This window comes from Micropterus salmoides, unplaced genomic scaffold (assembly GCF_014851395.1).
Source record: "Micropterus salmoides isolate LMB-PRFRI ecotype aquatic unplaced genomic scaffold, ASM1485139v1 Ms_hic_scaffold_7, whole genome shotgun sequence".
In the NCBI taxonomy this organism is placed as follows: domain Eukaryota; kingdom Metazoa; phylum Chordata; class Actinopteri; order Centrarchiformes; family Centrarchidae; genus Micropterus; species Micropterus salmoides.
The window spans coordinates 27,325,424-27,346,114 of NW_024044459.1; the positions used below are offsets into that span (position 1 = coordinate 27,325,424).

The 20,691-nt window shown below is 42.2% G+C and overlaps 1 protein-coding gene across 11 annotated transcripts in view; it reads right to left on the reverse strand.

Moving 5' to 3' along the window:
• The window catches only part of mef2cb (myocyte enhancer factor 2cb), a 78,676-nt gene that overhangs the window by 40,290 nt on the left and 17,695 nt on the right, over positions 1-20,691 (reverse strand). The gene's annotated exons all lie outside the window — the stretch shown is intronic.

The following is a 20,691-nucleotide window of genomic DNA, read 5'->3' on the forward strand; positions in this document are numbered from 1 at the left end:
TGCCGCTAACTTAAACGCTCTAATCACCAACACTGTAACATTACCTCCAGAGTGAGAAATACATTTTGTTTCTTCCCACGAACTGCACTGTATTGACAGTGGAACTGCAAGACACAGCTTTTTCTACTCTATCTGCAGCTCATCTCCAAAATGGCAGACATGAGTTGCAGGATAGAATACAGATGTAAAATCAAGCTCAGTCACGTCTTGTTCTGACAAAACAAGCCAAAAAACTAAAGAAGAAAAAGGGCCAAAAGAGATCTTTTGAAACCTGGTAAAAGGACATTTCTTGGAGACAGAAATCAAACAAAATTCCAACATGAACTTAATCCAGCTGGAGATGTTACATGTCCAGGAGTGCATCTGAAGAGCATCTGAATAAATGCACTTGCGTTTGCTTATGTGTGCATGGTTGAGGGTGTGTGTACCCGTGTTTGAGGAGAGGAGGCCAGCAGCTGATGAGCTGGACTGCTTGTGCAAAAAAGAAAGCTGCGCTCCAAAAAGTTTGCGTGAGTGAGTGACTGTGTGTCCGTGTGTGCGTACACATGTGTGTGTGTATGTTCTTGTGTGAGTTTGGCTAAGCCAGAGCTCCAGTGCATCTCTCCAGAGTGCTAAAGTAGGCCAACCCAATCTATCTCAGGGAGGAGCAGAAGAACTGTTGTTGTGTTTTCTTTTGACAGTAGAGGTGATAACGTCCCTCGTTATGCAAATGAGCATCCCATTATTTAAGCTCAGTGCAATGCAGGGGAGCTGTCAGCGCCGTCACATAAAAAAAAATCCTCCATCTACCCTGCCTTTTTTTCTCTACTTTCCCCTTCTTCTCTCTTCTCTCCTTTCTGAACCAGATTTCCGGCACCTGGCAGCACAAGCATCAGACATTGATGTGGAAGATGACACCGCTTCACCAAAAGACATGTCAGTCTCAGTCTCTCTCTCTATCATTCTCTCTTCTCACTTACACCCTTGCTCTCTTCCTCACTCTCTCATATTCTCTCCTTTGCACAACTCCCGCACACATACATGCACATTGTAATGCACTTGCTTTCCCCTTCTTTCCTTTTTTTTAAATTTTCCCTAACCTGAATCCATGTATTTATTGAGTAACATGCATGAGAAAGCACAAGAAAGCTCTAAACCCCTGAGGTGAGCGCAGCACATTGCCATGCACTTGACCTCTTTGTGCTAGAGAGTAGGACATTGATAATGAAAGCGCTTAATAGGGACATTCTGGCATACTGTGGCTCTTAGTGACAGACCAAGGCCTGTTGCAGTAGAACATAACTGTATTTCTTTTCATTTGCAACAGAAATTACAGGTGGTGTACTACCTGATTGGTTCTTTCAAAATCAATAGTACAGTAGTGTTTAGTTTAGTTAAGGCCAAGACTAGCATAATGATGTGGGCCTTCAGAGTGCATATGTATAACACATATTTAGTAAAGATATTACATTTTTAAAGAGTAACACTTATTATTCTGTATATTATAAAATTCTCTGCAAAAACGCCCATTGCACAAAGATGGAAAACAAAATGAGACAATACAATTTGAACAATGATGAAATGCATGACAAAAAACTTGATGGTTTAGAATACGCCCACTTATGGAAGAAATGAGATACAAACATAAATGCATCATTTGGCAGTTAGGACAACAGCCGGACTGCACCATCATAATAATAACAAGATCTAAAATAACTGTGGCAGCTCTGAAGAGGCTATCCAAAACATTTTAGCATTGCTGTGCGCAAACACACCCATCCATAGACAGAAAAACAAAGAGCTGCCCTCTGGTAGAAAACAAAGAAGGATGTTGTCAGACAAACTAGGATTACAAGCCAACACCAAGGCGCTTGGCACAAGACAGCCAGACAAGGATATCAATCAAGTCGGCGTACCTCAATCACAGGCTGACAGCATCATCCCCTCCCAGTCTTTGTATTCGACACTACCCAGCCCGGGCATTGCTCCAAACAAGGAGGCGTTGCCCTCTGTGATCCCTGCCTCCTGGCCTCCACCTCCTCCTTGTTCCTCCCACAACCCACTGAGCAGAACTGAACCTCTCAATGTCAACAGCCGCTGGGGCAACACCTTAGGCCTTACGTAACATTAATGCTAAAACTAAGACCGTGTCCTGAACATTTAATCCCTGCTTTTGGCACTTAGAACCAGCCAATGCTCCCTGAGGTGAGGCTCTGCTGCCACTTAGCCCCGTGTCGGTGCGTCCCCACCTCAGCCAAACCCCCTTCCCCATCCCTTCTCACTATTGCCTCCTCTACCTCCTCCTACACAACGACGCAAGTTCCCTTCCCTCCATCCCTACATCTCCCCCCCACTTTTCATCACACCCGCCCCCGTCCCACATGAGTGCCAGGCAGCTCCTGGATAAGAACCGAGTACCCACCTCCTCATCGGGCTCCCTTCCCTCTCCTTCCATCTCCTTCTCTCGTGGTGGATAGAGCATCACTTAACTTAACAGATTACCACTGAATCACTCAATCCAATTTAGCCTCATGACGCCAAGACAGTGAAATGGAAGGAAATGCAGGAAACAAGCACTGCTTAGTGAATATGGTCAAGTGGCACAGGGCAGTAATCCTCAGCAGGAATTTTTTGCAGCAGACTGACAATGACACCTGACCTTGAGAGGGCAAATGAGGTGAGAAAGTAACAAGAGAAAAAATTAAGACACAGTGAGGCTGAAGAAAGAACTAACAAGCTTGCACGCACTAAGCCACTTCATTAATCCCAAAAGTCTGGCGTAGGGAAAGAGGGAATGGACTGTGGAAAATGGAGAATACACAAAAGGGTTTCTTCTTCTTCTTTTCTCTCTGGATTCTGACAAATGGAATGCCTGCATTCACACCAGCCTGGTAACTGGAAGGAGGCCGGAGCAGGCGACTGCTAAGGTCAGAGAGCGTGCTTGCACCAAGCAGACAGAGGGACAACGGTTGCTCGTCTGCTTGTTTTATATTGCAGGTCCCAAGTCACTGCGCTTTGAGTTGGCGAGGTGACAATGAAAGAGAAGGAGAATGGTGAGAGGAAAACAGAGAAATGGAGAGAAGAGAGGGAAATGGAGTGAAGCATAAAGAGGGATCTTTTGAACAGTCACCAGGCCTCTCCAGGGGGAGGGGAAGAGCTGTACCCACGACCCTCCCATCTGTTAAGCAGACGGACGGAGAGAGAGAGAGAGAGAGAGAGGGATGAAGGTTGGGGGAGGATGGGAGAGATGGAGAGGGAGCAGCAATTCAGCACATAGATCTAATGAGCATTCTCTTTTCCTGTGTGTCTCAGAAGTGGAGCTGAGAGGACGATGAGAACATATACACTCAGTGCACCACAAGCTTGATTCTAGGTCGCCTCTCTCCCAAGTGTTTAGTCACTAAAAACTAATATACAGCACATGGTGCTTTTTCACATTGTAATAGACGGTCTGTAGGGTGCTTGTTAATGTGGCTTTGTTATTGAGGACAGGCACTGAAGATGACTCCTTTGAATCAATGGGGCGACAAAAAGAGGAACTTTACCTTGACTCATTCTCTGGACTAATTTTTCACTTTGAAAGACAGCTACACAGTTGAGAAGACACGTACACAAACCCTAGTTCCAAGAACAAATGTTGCAGCCAATTATCTTATTAGATTTCTGCATTCAGAGAATTGTGAGGGAACATGTTAAAAATGAAACTTGCACTCCTATAAATGCAGCGTGTGTACAATTCTGCTGAGGCTGATGTTCTCGAATCCTAATTCTACACGTTATAGCAAATTGGGGAAGGTGATTTATCATGACAGGATTGGCGATGTTTTTCCAAGAAACCCCACCTCGGCAGCACAGCCTCGGCCCATGGTACATCTGCAACACATTTGGTAATAGCATGTGTCCTGAAAAAAAAAAAATATATATATATATATATATATATAAAACGCCAGTATCCCCTATCCTCCTAGGAAATGTGGTTGTGAGGATTTGAAATAACATATTACACTGCAGTAAGTAAACCTTTTAGGAGGTGTATGGTACATTAAATAAACGCTCTCTCTTTTTAAATAAACTCCCATTTCCTTGAAGAGGAGGACGAAAAAAAGCGCTTTAATATGGTTTTCCAAATACAATCTGAATGTCAGTACACACTCAGTGCTCCATTTTTACTTGAGCATTTCTGTCATGTAGAAGATTTTTTTCCTCGAGAACATTAAAGTTTTTTTTCAGATGTGTAGATTTTTGGAGGTTTCTTCTTTGTGTTTTTGATGTAGCTATTGACGCGTGTGCCGGTATAAATGTGGATGTGTTTGTGAGCACATTTTTGTGTGTTTGTGCTTTATTTGGAAATAGTGGTGCACAGCACTTTATCTCCTGTCAGGATGGATGGAGATATACCAGCAGAAATGAGAGGAGGGGAAGGATCAAGCAAAGGAGCGAGACGATGGCCAGGCAGGATGGGTACAGAAAAAAATGTGTATCAGGTCTCATTGTGCCTCTAATGTCATTATAGGCAGTGACTCCTCTATGTGGCACGCCACACTCCCCATCTGTCAGAGCGAGATAGGCAGGGTGACGAATGGCTATCACTGCTACTTCCCTCAACCCCCACCACCCCCACCCCCCATGTCTGTATCTTTTTTGAGTGCTGGGGGAGAAGAGTGACCTAAACCTGGGCGGTAGCCCACACGTAGGTGGGACTCTATGGCTCTGAATTGCAGCAGATATTAGTGCTAATTTAACATGTTAGCAGCTAAAGAGATTAGCAACATGTACATCTGGGGATTAGAGTGATAGTGGTAGATCATCTTATAATTTTCATTCCTTTTTTCCCCCAGTGAGTGTTCTAGCTAAACTTGAATTTGAGAGGCTGTAGTGTGTATTTGTTCTTATGTGTGTGTCGGAGGATATGTCCTCAACCTGTCTCTCTCTATTAGCTCATGATTTAGTTGGATCATTAGTGAGACAGAGACGGTTTCACATGTATTCTATTTTCAATCTCTCTGTGCATTAGAACTGAGACACCTGTCTATTGATGAGGAGGAGAGTGAGCCAATAGCCTGTGGTTGGCACAAGTTTTACACACTCTGTCAAGCAATCGTAAGTGTGATTGACATTATAGAACAAAGGTATATTGTTATAAGTAGCAGCTTAACTGCTACAAGATGAGTGCTCAATTTCTCACCAACCGCAGTTCAACCAATTTCTCTACTTAAAACTTCATACTCTAACTTTAAAATTAATTGATTTTCATCCTAATGAGACTCTGCCAGCACTGTTTCCCCTCTTATCCTTCAATCCAACAGCTCTGCCCCGGGGTCTTGGAGGACAGAAAGACAGGAAACACACACACACACACACACACACACACACAAGACAGCCAAACGGAAGGATGTGACATCAGCAGGCACAGACAATCAAAGGTGGTAAAGGTGCTTCCTTCCCTAAATCGTTTCACAGAGCATAAATTGGGAATCAAAATCCAACATCAGATGAGTGCAAATAAACACAAGCAATATGCTTTCTGAAAGTGAAATACTTGAGGAAACTTTTTTGCTTTGTGTGGCCAAGGGCCCATATACTTTTAATCAAAAGGAAAAAAACTTAACTTAAAAATCTTAAATCAATGAAGCAACACACGTCACTGACTGTGGAACTAGGTTGAAATTAAAAGTACGAAATAATTCAATTAGTTTATTTTGCTTGATTATAAAACTGTATTACATTTAGAATAAATTTAAGATATTAGTATTTATTAAGAATACTTTGGGTAAATACATCCCTGATATCGGAGTGGCAAAATTTGAGATCATAATATTTACATTCAGTATTTTTTTATACCTTTTACTGCCAGTTAATTCATCACCTTAGCTGCACTAGCTATCCATCAAAACAGCAATCAAACTGACATAGACCGAAAACTTCTAAACTAAACTACATTGCTTCCATTAAAAGAGCAATTAGGGAATATTCACCTGTTTTGGAAATACATAAGAAATAGAAGCACTTCTGCAGGAAATATGATGTGTCTAAAATGACTTATGACTCTTAATTTAAAATGGAATGTAAATTATACAAAATTAACCCAAATATTAATATCAGATGTTCAGCATTTCAGTTTTTGTGTATTTTCTCACTCCGCCGCTATGGCATTTCATTATGGGTCAAAAGAAAATACATTTTCTACCAAGCGTCCTGTCGGAATGCAGCTTTATTTTCAATCAAAAGATTACACCTATTTAATGTCATGGATAAAAATCTCTTTCTGATAGTAAGGACAAATTTAATATGATTAATTCAGGTATGTACTTTTAGATTAAGAGACTGTGTTGTTTATGAAGAGTTTTGTACTGCAGTGTGATCCTATCAAGTGGTAATGAGTGGATAGAAATGGAGGTAAAAGAGTACGAAGCCCTGGCCTTCGTTTGGGCAGCTGCACATCTCACTCAGCACCAGCAAACTAGGGGCCTTGGGTAATCAGAGGCGCAATGGAGACAGGTAACCATCCGTCAGAGCCAGCAAGGAGACAGGTGAAAGCCATCTTTCCATAGCCCATTGCTGACTTCCCCAAGGACAAAATGACTTGACACAATGCGTCAACCCCCCTCTTTGAAAGGAGGCCAAGGGCTATAAAGCCACAGCTGCCAGGCCAAAGACAGACCAGCAAGTGGGCACACGTGAGAGTGAGGCAAAGCTAGATAGACAGGGATAGCGATGAAGAGTAGCTGTCGTGGTTAAAAAGGCATTCCCTGACGATTGTCAACAGCTTTGTGTTGTGACAGTGGCTTATAGCCATGAGTGATAAACAAATAAACTTAGAGGACCACAATGACAAACATGCCCCACACATACCCTTGTGCCAAGATGGAAAAAATGGTATCAGAAAAAAAGAAGAAGAAAAGAAAAAGGAGAAGCATAGGCGAGCCACAATGTGGCGAGGCCCCGGAAAGGCTAGAATGAATCACCATTTAGTGCATTCAGTCTTTCCATGGCATGAGCATAAGGAGGGGCATTGGACGCATTCAAGTATAAAGTAGAGATAGAAAAGATGATAGAGGAAAGAATCAGCGTAATAGAGGTGACACAGTCCAAGGTGGAAACACAGTGAAGCTTGGGAAAAAATAAAAGGTATAGAAATTGTTTTGAATATTGAAGTGGTGCAGACTGTGGTGATACACACATCTGATGTTTAAACACAAATAACTTCACTAAAGTTTCACTATATTACATTCTGCCAGAGTTTATTTCACTTCTTCCTCTCTTTCTCTCTCTCTTTCCAGTCCCCTTTCTCTCTCTCTCTCTCTCTCTCTCCAGTCATTCTAAAGTCATTTACAAAGCTCAGCCGCAGGTCATGTTTTCCAGTGAGTTTAAACCACTGTCTCAATTCACATGTTGCCCTGTGCACCGCAGGACCCAGGTGTAGCCAACGCCTGACACTGAAGTGACAGGAACAGAAAATGAACACACAAATGTACATGAATGATCACACACTCACAAGTGTACTTCTGGATTCAGAGATAATTCATCATCTGCTTATCTACTGTATTCATAAAACAACACTGTAATGAACCGATGCACTGGAATTGCAGTATGAACCCTTCAATGAGTGTACCCAGCCCCCACAGGAACAGCCGGGAGTCATGTCACTAAGAACACAAAGCACTGACATATTCACCCAATTATGTTCCCTGCCAAGTATGACAATGTCTCAGGATGTTAGCAGTGTTCTCCAGTGGGGGGAGAAGGGCAGGGAGTGTGTGTATGTATGTGTGTTTATGTCAGAGGTTTGAAAATGAGGCTAAGGGCTCGTTGCTGCATGGGCCACACTTACTTATGTTCAAGCACAGTAAACTTCCCAGCAGTCGTGAGGCCCGACGGCCCCTGCTCCTGCCCCTCCCCCTTCCCATACTGTATCAACACCAAAAATCATGGTTAAGACGATCCGCTGATGATTTCATCACACCCCCACCCTTTAGTCTTTCTCTTTGCCACAGCATTCTAATCACCCTAATTAAAAGCTTTGTTCATTTAGAAATCTCTGATGACAATTTGTTTCACTCTACCCTACAGCAGTGGTGGCTGTGAAGAGAGGAGAATTAAATTTGATCTTCTGACAGCAATTATTAAATGCTCCCTCCTGGCCTCAATTAAGGCCTGCAGGCTAGCGCTAACATGGCTAACCCTCATGCAACCACGAAATGCCGGCGCACTTCCTTTTTCTTCACCCTCTTTATTTTTTCACTCTTTTCAGCATGCGCGTGTGTATCTGTGTGTCTGTCAACTCGGTGGGTATGGAAATGCATGCTTGCTTGTAGGTCATTATCTGTTTTGCATATTGCTGATGGGAAGAGGTAAATAAAATTATTTCGTTTTTTGACTGTTTGTTGTAACTAAGTCAGCATGTGGGTACGGGCAGATCTACGGGGAAGTTGTGGAATTTACTATTTTTCGTTGTCTGGCTTCATCAGCAAATTTGGATCCCACAATGATACAGTTACGTGAAGTGATTATTTTTTAAGTTGTGACTATGACAAGTGGTGACTGAACAGAGTGTTCAGTGTGCAGAGGGCCTCAACTTATACATAAAAATCAATAAACAAGACCCTTTTAATCATAATTAGCATAACTTTGTATTTGAGGCACATGTATCTTCATGGCTGTGTACATGCTTTAAAGGGACAACATTAATCCTTAAAAAGGAAAAAAACTACTAATTGTAAATAGTTAAAACTCTAAAGAACACTTCCTCTCCTTGTCATTGTGACACTCCAACAGCATTATGTGTCATGGTCACAGCCTTGCTGAGCTGAAGGGAGAGCCACAGCACTGCTTTGAGTCTATGCACAGTGTGTGGGTAATTTGCAGAGAAGTAGAAGGTTGCACACTTCAACATGGATGTCCTTCATAAATTCGACCTTCTGTTTTTTTTTTTTTTTCTTTCTCCGGTCCCTGTGCTCTGCTAGGAAACCGAGTAACCTAGATCGTAGAGTAGTGAGAGAGAAAGAGAGAGACAGAAAGGAGAGACAGAGAAAGAGAGACTGAGCAGAAGAAGCAGTAGGACAGATTGAAGGGAGACAGAGTCAGACTTTGACACCATTCCAACCCACCCAACACTAAAAACCCCTGCTAGGATGATGTCAGGTTCACTTTTTTTTCTGGTTACCACAAGCTGATTGTGCTGATTATTGGTGAGTGTTGTTTCCCTGTTGATGCTGTGCATCATTAAACAGAGATTGTTACTGTTAGTGTTTGTTTAAGCAAGGCTGGTATAATGTTTCCAGGCACTGTCTCTTCACCAAACCCACACACGCAACCCCACACACACATAGATACACAGTGTAAACTTAAGGGTCTGTGCCTAAAGTGTAATTCATCTGCAGTTTTTCACATTGTATGATGAATACAGCTAGTTTAGGAGATATTACCTAATTTAATTGTCCTACTTGCACTAATGCAAATGTATGTTGGCCCATGTGAGTTAATTTTTTCAGAGCCGATGCTGCCTTAATGATGTTATCACTATGTTGTGTTATTGTCGCGTTGAATGAAGATGTGCAATGTAATTTAGTGCATCAAAGCGTCGGTGTGATCCATTATCCAACTTGTACAATGAAAATTGAATAAGAAAGTCTAAAACCGGAAACAGAGACAGCTCGCCTTCAAAATAAAATGTCCGTCAATTTAAGGATAGCTTAAATTTGTAAATAAACCAATAGCTTAGCCTTAATATTGAACAAAATTCATAACTGTTGTATTCCTGCCACTTAACCATACATTATTTTTCACTAGCAAGAACCACAATCAACAGATATGATTAAATGATTTATTGATAAACATAAATAATAAACAGAAAGATGCTTGCAGTTGCTGAATAGACATTCGAAAGCGTTGTGGGGAAGCTACGATAAGGAAATCCACCGTAGCGCCCGGGCACGACGGACCCCCATATAACCCTATGGAGAGGAAGAAGGAGATGAGGAGACTGGACAGAGAAAGGGGTGGGCGGGAGGGGTGTTGAATGCGAGAGCGAAGAAGAGGACGTGTGTTGTGTGGGTATTTATGGAAATGCCGGGAGTGACGTCACTGATGTGTGGTCCCGCTCCTGAAACTCTGCTGGTAGCACCACTTATTATATTGTCAGTATTATATTGTCAGTAGGCCTACTGGAATTATAGAGTGCTATGATTCATGCCTATGTAACATTAATGATTTATCAATTTATTTAATTGATTAAGACTACTTAATCTGTGATTTTGGGTGAACGTGAAAGGCTATAGCCTACATAGTGTTACGATGTGATGAGTCTGACTGTTGAAAAGAGTTGATTTATCTCCAACTTTGACTTAATTGTGCAGGTCTGTTATCGTGGCAATAACACTACTACTCTATCCTCGAAATGCAGAAACAAGATTAACAGAAGCGGCCACTCAGATCAAACACTGTATATGCTCCTGTTTATTTAACATAATATATAACTATATGTTTACATTTATATTAAACGTGACTGACCTTAATTTAAATAGCGTTTTCAAAACCAGTTGTACCTGCATTACGAGTTGTAACATTATTTTATAGCCTTTAACGTTCACCCAAAGTAACAGATTAAGTAGATTTAATCAAATAAATAAATTGATGAATAGGTTATACAAATGAATGATTACTTTGGCTTGAATCACAGCACTCTATAATAGCCTAATTCCAGTGTTTGAACCAATTGACAATTTAATTAAAATAATGTGGTATAGCCCAATAATAATAACTAATATGACAATTATGAATTTTGTTCTATATTAAGGCTAAGCTATTTGTTTATTTATTAAGTTTAGCTATCCTTAAATTGACTTTTAAAACACGGACATTTTATTTTGAAGGCGAGCGGTCTCTGTTTCCGGTTTTAGACTTTCTTGTTCAATTTTCATTGTACAAGTTGGATAATGGAACAAGCCAATGCTTTGATGTGCTAAATTACATTGCACATCTTCATTCAATGCGACAATAACACAGCATAGTTCTAACATCGTTTAAGCAGCATTGGCCCTGGAAAAATGAACTCACATGGGGTCAACATACATTTGCATTAGTGCAAGTAGGACAATGAAATTAGGTAATATCCCCTAAACTGGCATTTTTAATCATACAATGGTAACAACTGCAGATGAATTATACTTCACGCATGGACCCTTAAGACAGAAGTTTTATGCATTGCATCTATAATTTACATACTCTTGTGCTTTCTTTGAAGTCAAATTTGGGGGCCTTCAAACACAACAAAAGCAAATAAAATCAAAAATGGAATATGTATTGAAAATGTGTCCAATGAAAGACTGACATAGCGTATTCAAGGGTTTGAAAATTTTAAATCTACTTCAGTAGTGCTTTCCTGTTTCCGGAGGAGAGCTGTTGGTGGGGTGCATGAGGCGAAAGGTTGTATGGATTGTGGAGGGTGTGTTGCGGCATACGGTACCTACAGATCAGCCTCTGTTTAGGGGAGTGGCCCCACCAAGGCCAGAGCTGGGCCAGACCCAGTCCAAGCCTCTCATTAGTCACCGGCTGGGTGCCGCGCTCCTTTTTGGAGTGGTTAAGGGGGAACCGACGAGGGTCTGGCAGTTCCACTGTACTCCACTCCCAGCACCATCACAACCCGACCTCATCAAAGCGAGCGCTCGTAATTTGTCACAGAAAGCAGCCAATTAACATATGTTAGGGGAGGAGGGACGACGAGAATAAGGGAGGAGAGGAGGGGAGGGCGAGTGAAAAAAGATAGTGTATGATTAAAGAGTCTGCACAGCTGCACAAAATCAAGATGGCAAAGAGAGGTTTGAAAGAGACCTCAGACCGAGTAATCTGATAAAGCTTACTGTTACTTAACCCCCATAAGCAAGAGCTGGAGAGGGAGAAGGAGAGAGGGGGAGAATGAAATAATAGAGACAAACAAATATTAAATTACTACTGTGAAGCTACAAGCTTTGGCAGAGTGCCTCTGCTCTCAATATGTGGCTACAGTGAAGGCCACTGTATCACATGGAGATGACCCCTCTTGCCAAAGCACTGCTGTTTGACCATGCTCTATTTTTAGCGCAGCGCTCACCATTGTGCTTAATGTAGTTCAGTTTATGCTAAAATCTGCCTTATTTTAAACTTTATTTTATCCCAAAATTTGAATGCATGGTGCACCACAGCAATTTAGCTCCCTTTCTCATAAAACAAAAGGTGCTTTTTCATTTTTCATTCATTTTTCTGTCACAAAGTCTCAGACAAGTTGCTTACATTCTGACTTGTTTGTTTGCTTTCAAATTCATGTTCCTCATGGTTGGTTTTTAACATGCTGTGTGTGGTTATTTATGCATGTGTGCACGCCTGTTTGTGACTGTGTGTCTGCACGCGTGTGTGTGCATTTATATGTCTGTTATTGTTGATGTTGTTGTTGTAGGAACATCTTGTGAAGTGAGTTGTGTGATATTTTGCCTTGTTGTTGGATACGGTGGCAGGCTGAATGCATTAGCAGTGCACGCCGATGCCATTCTGTGTTCTGTCGTCTCAGCCACCTCTGCCTTGTCTCTCTACAGCGACTGATCACACGGGCTGACAAGCAAGTTTGGGTCTTCGTCTGCCGCACCATCCTTCGCTACGTGGGCTTCGACTCTTTCAGCGAGCAAAATAAGAGAGGCGGGGAGGAAGCTTTAAACACATGTGAGTGATTTTGGAACTGTACGTCAAGTTGTGGGGAAATCCCCCGAACAAAAAGGCAGCAAACTTGAACAACAATTCTATTTCATTATTATTAATACAGTTATTTGAAAATAAACATTATCCTATTTATTATTTTTTATTATTGTTATTATTATCAAGGGAAAGAAAATGGAAAGCAGAACCACAAATGGCCAACAGAAAAGCATACCCTACACTATATATATAAATCATGACTGTTTCTTTTTTCCTCCTCTTCCTCTCTCTTGCACTCTTATCCGTGCCATCAAGCATCAATCGTTATTTATTTATTTTTCCTATTTGGGAAGTAAAGGGCTAGAGTGGAGGAGCGGAGGAGTGAAGGAGTGGGGGATGGAGGGATGGCGGACAGAGGGGGCGGCGGCGAGTTGTGTTTGGTTCACAAGGCTCGCTGCTTGCTTGAATTTTTCTCGTCTGTGTTGCGAGCTGGTGGTTCAGTGAAGGACCTGGCTGCCTGGAGTTCCCCCCCTCCACTCAAATCCCTCTGCTGCGCACACAGCTGCACCGTTCACATAACCTCGCCTGCCCCCTCCTACTCCCCCCCAGCTAATGATAGCAGAGCACGTCCCCTCCATAAGGCAACAGCTTTTTCCACTTCATGTACACACACACATATACACAAACTTGGCGCACACGCACACAAGAGCATCGGACACACGCACAGATAGTGGGCACAACATATCCCCTTTCCTTCTCTTGGTTCCTTCCCTTCATTTTTTCTCATATCATTCAATTTCTTCCCCTTCTTTTCACCCTGAGAGAAATCCCCTGGCCTTATGACCCAAGCAAGGCCTGAGAACGTTACCCCCCACCCAACCACACACACACACACACACATACACACATTAAACCCACCCCTCCTACTCCAAACTCCCTGTTTTCTCCCTCTGTACAACCCTGCACAGCAAGTGACCTGCATCACAGCTGTGTGTGGGAATTTGTATGGGTGGGTGTGTTTGTGGGAGTGTTGAGTGTGTGAATGTATGTATTTGCACATACCTGCGTAGTCAGTGTTCACACCGCATATACTGAATGTACATTGCTACATAACTGTATTTTGTACTTTAACTTAATGTATGTGTGTGTGTGTGTGTGTGTGTGTATGTGTGTGTGTCTGTTTCTATGTAAGCAGAGGAGGAGGGAGGTGAGGGCAGCTCTGGGCTTCTGCTGCGCCTACTGTGCATTATCCCAAATAAACAACTCATTACACGTGTACTTAACCAAGGGGAGCTGGCGAGCAGTGGAAGCTAATCCCTGTTATCGTTCCCAGCGTTTCTCTTCCGATTAGGCTACAGGGAAGAGGAGCCCAAGAAGGTAGGCTGCTTAGTGCAGGAGGAGGAAGAGTGAGGAGGAGGCGAGAGGGAGAGAAGAAGAAAGAAAAGCATTTCAACTTCCCACAAGTGCCTTTCTTACTTATAGTATCCCTTTTCATTCCATCTTTCTCTCTCACTCTCCCGCTACCCTCTTGCCTTCTCTCCTTCCTTTTCCCTGTGGATTTTGCACCGCTCTTCCTTGTTTTCGACCATCTCTCAGAACTGGGTCATCGACAGACTGTGCGGCAGCATTTTGAAGAACATGGGAGGGAAAAAAAGTGTGTTCTTTCTATGAGAACAATTCAAGGCTTCTTTAACAAGTAGCCCGCTTATCAAATTAAGCTGTCAAAAGCACATTAATAACAGGCAGCACAATTCCCTTCACAGAGAAAAGGGGGGAAAAAGAATGATTTCTCTTTCAGCGTGTAACGAGACAGTCCATCCAAGGGCAGTAAAGCTTTTCAAAGATTTCTCTCTCCATCTCTCTTTCTATTTCTCTCCTTTTGGTCCCACTGCCAATATGATTATGGGCGCCCTATTATGAGGGGCCAAGATGTAGAGTGGCACTCATCTAGAGAGTCAACAATATCTCGGGCTAGGTTGCAGGAGGGATAATGCTCATGTCTGCTAGAATTACAGGCTTAATATGTACTGTTTCTACTAGACAGACTCAACCACTTGTGCTGGATGACAGTTAATAAGATGGTTAGATAGAAGAATATGATGCCGGGATAACAGGTATAACCATCATCATCACCAACAAGTCATCCGCCCATATTAAAAATGATCTGGATAATCTCGACCTTTTCAGAAATAAATAACTATTAGATGGTAAAGTATAAGCAGGTTATAATACTCCGACTCTCAAACATCTCTAACATCATTATCAGTAAAGCAATAGTTTGTTCACACATTCTTTTTTTTCAATTGAGTGCTTCATCATTCCAAAACTCTCATTACACTCAAAAATGTGGAGGCAGATCATCCCGTAAGAAAGTGAGAGCAGAATGTGAGGAAAACTGTGTACAGCAGTAAGGCAAAGAGAGAAAGTTAACACTCTCAGTGCTGTTCACATGGCATATGCCTGAGATGCAGAAATGAAATTAACAAGACACCTCGGCATAAAGATGGCAGAGGAGAGAAAGCCACCCTATGACCTTACACTCAGAGACTAACTGTCTAAAAAACACAGTTCTCATTTTGAAGACATTCTTTTGTGTTGCCATCTTGACAGTCATCTTAAAGCCTTATACTCGGCACAGTATTTGTAAAAAGAAATTAACTTGTAGTTTTTTTTAATCCTTACTTTACAAGATCTGACAGTGCGCTAGGCTGCTCATGCTGGATTGCAAGCCCTTTTGTGTTTTACTCCAGAGACTGATTTTCTCACACCCTCAATTTGAGTCCCATCCTGTTCGCCGACCCCCGAGGGAGGTGCTCTGCCGTAGTCTGGAGTGGGCCGGCGGTGGATGGATGTGACGTGGAGGCAGTAGGACTCTGCTGGAGGGAGGCCGGAGCCACAACAGGTATCCCCCACACTTCCTCAGTTATTTATAAAATCATGAGTCCAGCACAGGGCCAAAAATAAGACGGAGGCCATTTATATCCCAAATAATAAAGGCGGCTCACTCCTGAAACCACACACTTAAATGCTCACACACAAACACACACACACACACCAGGAGCAGAAAAAATCCATCTGTACCTTACAAAAATTAACAACAGACACTAACAAAGTAAAAACTCCTCACTTAGACAATGAAACCATCTCTGTCCTCTGACTGAGCATGCTCAAATGTGCACATCCACACACACGCTCACACATCCACAGCAGACAAAAGTCAATATCAAGGCTGAGCTATTTCTGTAGAGAACACTATTTAGGAAGTGTGGGCCGGGTGCCAGCATTCTCCTCCGTATCGTCTGAGCGTCATTGCACTGCTGCTGTTATACAAACTTACCTCTTTCCTCTCTCACCCAGTCCTCACCCTTTCCACCCGACCCCCTGTTCCATTGTCAGTGCTCTCTCTCCCTCTGTGTGTTTCTCTTATACACACATAAGGTTATTTGTTTTTCCACTGGGTCGAACCACAGTGCCAGGTGAAAGCATCTATTGGCAGGATAAAGAGAGTGGCTGGTGTGAGATCACAAGGCCCCACTCTGCCCAGCAAACCTTGAAGTGAAGCGCCGGGCTGGAGTTTCAAACAAAGTGCCCCCTCATTCATTATACATGCAACTGCACTGAAAATCTCCTTCCGCAACACCATCTCTTCTCCTCTCTCTCTCTCTCTCTCACTCTCTTTTTCTCTATCTTCATCCCTATCTCCTCACATCGTCCCTCTCCCTTTTCTCTCGTTTTTTTCCAGACAGAGCATCCATAAAGTATGAATAAAATTAATGACATCACGAGCTGCACTTTGGAAGAGCCACTGTAGGAAAAAAGCCATACATCAGGGTGCAGAAGGAGCTGAAAATAATGTAAAAAAAAAAAAAAAAGTAAGAAAGAAAGAAAAGAAAAATTGACAGAGAAAAGGGGGGTGGGGGGGGGGTTGCTTCACCCTTCTCCATCCTTAGGGCACCTCATATTGCTGTATGTGTTATTAAATTTGATTTCAGATACTTTTAAAAGTTTGGACACAATTTTTTTTTTCTTTCTTTTTCAAATATCTTTATGACGTGCCAACAGCCCTCTTTTTTTTCTATATTTCTTTGTCCTGACTTCTTCTTTTGGTCAGCTAAGTAATGTAAGTGATTAAAACAGCCCTGTGCTGCGCATTCTTTTACAGACTGGCCTTTGGTGTGGGAATGGCACAGATGACAGTGGAAAGGAACACTGGTGTGGACTTTGGCAAGACACCACCTGGTTGAGCTGTGTGCTCTGCGGAAGAGGGAGAGCAGTGAGCGAGGTTTCTTATATAGCTGTTTCTCGACTTAGACGGTGTTAACAGCATTTTCAACAGCACGGTCCCCTTGGAGTTGAGCAGCGAACCTCCTGATGTTACAGACTTTGCCCAAACAGACTCTGTGGTGAAAAATAAGCATTGTATTTAAGACAGTAATATTGTTCCTTAGAGCAAAAAAAAGAGATATATTTATCAATCCTGCTGCCTATTATTGGCAATTTAGTGTGACACTGTTTCATTACAAGAGCAACATCACACAAAAGTCTGACTGGGTAAAATCTGAGATCTTATTACCCTGAATCCAGTGTGAACACAAGATCTGCTAAAAATATGCGATAGCAAAGTGAAGCTCAGCAGCAGCATGGATGGGGAGTAGTGGCAGCAGCAGTGCAGATTGTGGCAGCCGAGTGAACAGGGGTTTCAGATGGATGTGAGCTTGTGTGAGGCCAAGGCACAGAGCTACCTCTGTGCGTCTCACCGGACTAGGCTGCAGAATGACTCGGCTACGTTGCAGTCATGACAAAGATAAATTACAGCCACTGAAAAACATTTCTACATTTTTTCTCATTCCCTCCCCTTCTCCACAGCTCTTTTATTTTTTTTTGCCATTGGGTGTAGTCCAAATGTTTGCCACACTAAAGGGAGATGGTGGAGGTGGGAGAGGTGGGGGTTGCCCCTCACCATTCACAGGTCAGGTACTGTGTTTTATGATGGAACATGCTCTCTGTCGCCAGATTTATGCACATGGACAGCAAACACCTCCCACAAACCAACCTCTGAAACTCACTAAAAAGGATTCCCAGTTAATTCTGGATTTACCGCACAACATGTTTAGAGCAGGTATTACAGATATACACTGTATGTAGTATTACAGGCTAGGCTGCCTGGATCCTGTGATAATAAAAAATACAGGAAGGCAACTAAAGTGGTGGTGGGGAAGTTAATAAACTAATTTATGAATGTCTTAACTCTCATTTAACTCACATTTTAACATTTAAGTCTTGACGCAGAGCCATTCAGCCTGATCTGAACCATCCAATGTTTAGACAAAGAAGTCCAACCTCTGCTCGACTCTAAATGTTTCTCTTTGTCTTATCATTCAGTCCTCTGCTCCATGCACTCCTCCAGCCTTCTCGCCTCCCAGGACTCTCTCCCTGTGCAAATATTTCAGGGAGCAGGCCTCAAGTATGGTGAGGTGTTTTGGGTGTCTCTTTAGGTGGGCTGCAGCTGACGATATGATTGTGTGGTCAGCACTGCTTAGCACAGACCACCCAGCAGGCAGCTGCTGCTATAATGACCTATAGGCCAGCCAGGAAACAGGAAACAGGAAGAAGAAGGCAGGACATCCTGTTCATCTAGATCAGTGTGTTAAACATGACATCACGAAAGCATCATTCTTTAATGAAAAATACCTGATCAGAGGCCAAATATTCTGTTGCTCTGCCCTTAAGTCACCTCAGCTCAAATACATTTCTATCTACGTTCTCTCTCTGTGTGTGTCTTTCTCTGTCTTTCTGTGCATCTGTCTCAGTTTGTCTTTTCAGCACTCACACTGACACTGTTTTCCAGACTGCTCCATCATCCCAGACATCAAATCCTACCCTCTTCAGTGTGAGAATAAAGAAGAAAAAAAAATACACGCATTTCCATTTGAATATACACCAGCAACAACCTCACAAACCTCAGACAAAAAAAAACAAAAACACAAAAGCACAAACATTCCGCCGCGCAAACAGACGGAGACACAAACTTGGACGCACGCACACACACCTCCCAGACACACAGCACATACTGACAGACAGACACACAAAGAAACAGCAAACACAAAGCACAGCACAGCCAAAAGTCTACTTTATGCAGAAATATTCTAAAGTGTGTTTTACAATACAATTAAACATCAAAGGCTGATATATTCCTCTGTGATCTTTAACACCCCAGTGAACAAACCCCATACACCCCCATCCACTTACAGCATACAGAGAAAGTTGCTGAACGTCACCGCTAATTACTAGATAGAGACAGGAGAAGACTTTGCATCATTATGCAAAAACCAGAACATATTAAAATATATACATTCAATCCACCATAAACCATTCAAGGACTGTGTTATTTACTTTAGATTATTATCTTTTAAGTTTTGTGAGTAATTGCAGCTCTTTTGAAGATATACAGACAGTGCTCCTAAGCAAAGAAATACTTGGGTAAACATTTCCAACATGCACAACAGTTAGGACAATGAAAGGGGGATCTGTTCAAAATGAGTAAATAAACACATGGTGAGGTTGAGCCCTGCACTTTTCATTAATATTATCAAAAATATATGAAAAACGAAAAAGAGACTTTTCCTCCCATGTAGCAAAATAAGGAACACCTGCTCTGTGCAATAAACAAGAATACAACAAGCCCCTGAGTTATTATAAAACTTAAGTGTTTTCATCTGCTTATAAACAGACAAGAAAAAGTTATTCTAAGCAAATGGCTTATCATTTCCACATTATTTGTGTCAGATACGTTTGCTAAAAAGAAGGTTTATTTTTTATTCTATCACATTTGGATTTTAGGTGTTCTCTGTAGCAGTTATTTGACAGTACATAAACCAAAATATACTGCATTATTTACAGGATATACAGTGGTGTCTCTTGACGGTTTAAGATATTATGCTCCGTTTATATGAGGTAAATATGAGTCTCTACAATTGACTCTTATATTACCTTCTCGTTTGAGCCAAAGGGCATGAAGTCCAATTACAGTACTTCAATATCGAGCTGCAGATCTTGCCAACCTGCAATCTGCAAATGAGAGTTTTACTGATGTTTAACTGAGCAAACTCTGCAAACCCCTTCCAAAATATTTGAAACCATTAGTGAAAAAAAACTTTAAAGCATAGCAAAAGGGGCTATTAAATTATTTGCTTAAACATAAATGCTTCTGATGTTTCCGTTAAGAATAATGTTTTCATAAATCTGGTTTTCCATAAGTAGGAAATCTTGAAATGTGCCTTCTGTACAGTATTAAATGTCTATGCTCAGGGGTAGTACAGTGACACACTTTACTCCTTTTTAAAAAAAAAGATACAAGTTTGATACCACAGATTACACGGAGAAGTATTCACACATTAATGGGAATGAAACTAGACATTTATGATTAAAGATTGAACAGTCGATCCTATGCTGATTTTGTCTGAGCACGTTTAAAACACATGGCAAAGCCCTAACCATGGCACACAATGTGTCCCTTCCCTTCACTTAACTAAAGCTTTACTGAGCCCCTGGTGTACAGCAAAGTGCCCTGACAATCGGCTCAATGCCCTGGCCAATCACAGGGACACGTGACCTTCTAATCCCTCTCTGTGAGAAGGGTAAGAGTGTGTTGTCACTGTTGGTTTTGTGAATCAGCGCCCAAAATCCCAAATGATTTGTCAAGAGGGAGAGGTCTTAAGAGAATAAGAGAAACAAAAGTAGCGCAGGCCAGATAGTGTGGGTGTCGGTGTGTGCATGTGTGTGTGTGTGTGTGTGTGTGTGTGTGTGTGTAACAGAAAGACAGACAGAGAAAGGAGGCAGACCGTGCTTTTGTCTATGCATTTGTGTGTGTGGTTGCGTGTGGTTGCAAATGTGTGTGCGTGTGTGTGTGCGTGTGTTTGTAAAGGGTCTCTGAGATTACAGAGCTTGGCTGACAGAGTCCTCTGTGTGTAATCGTGGGTCCACATGCGAGCGCTCACCTTCCTCTGAGCGGATTAACCTAACGCTAAATCCCAAGAGAGCAACAGGCCA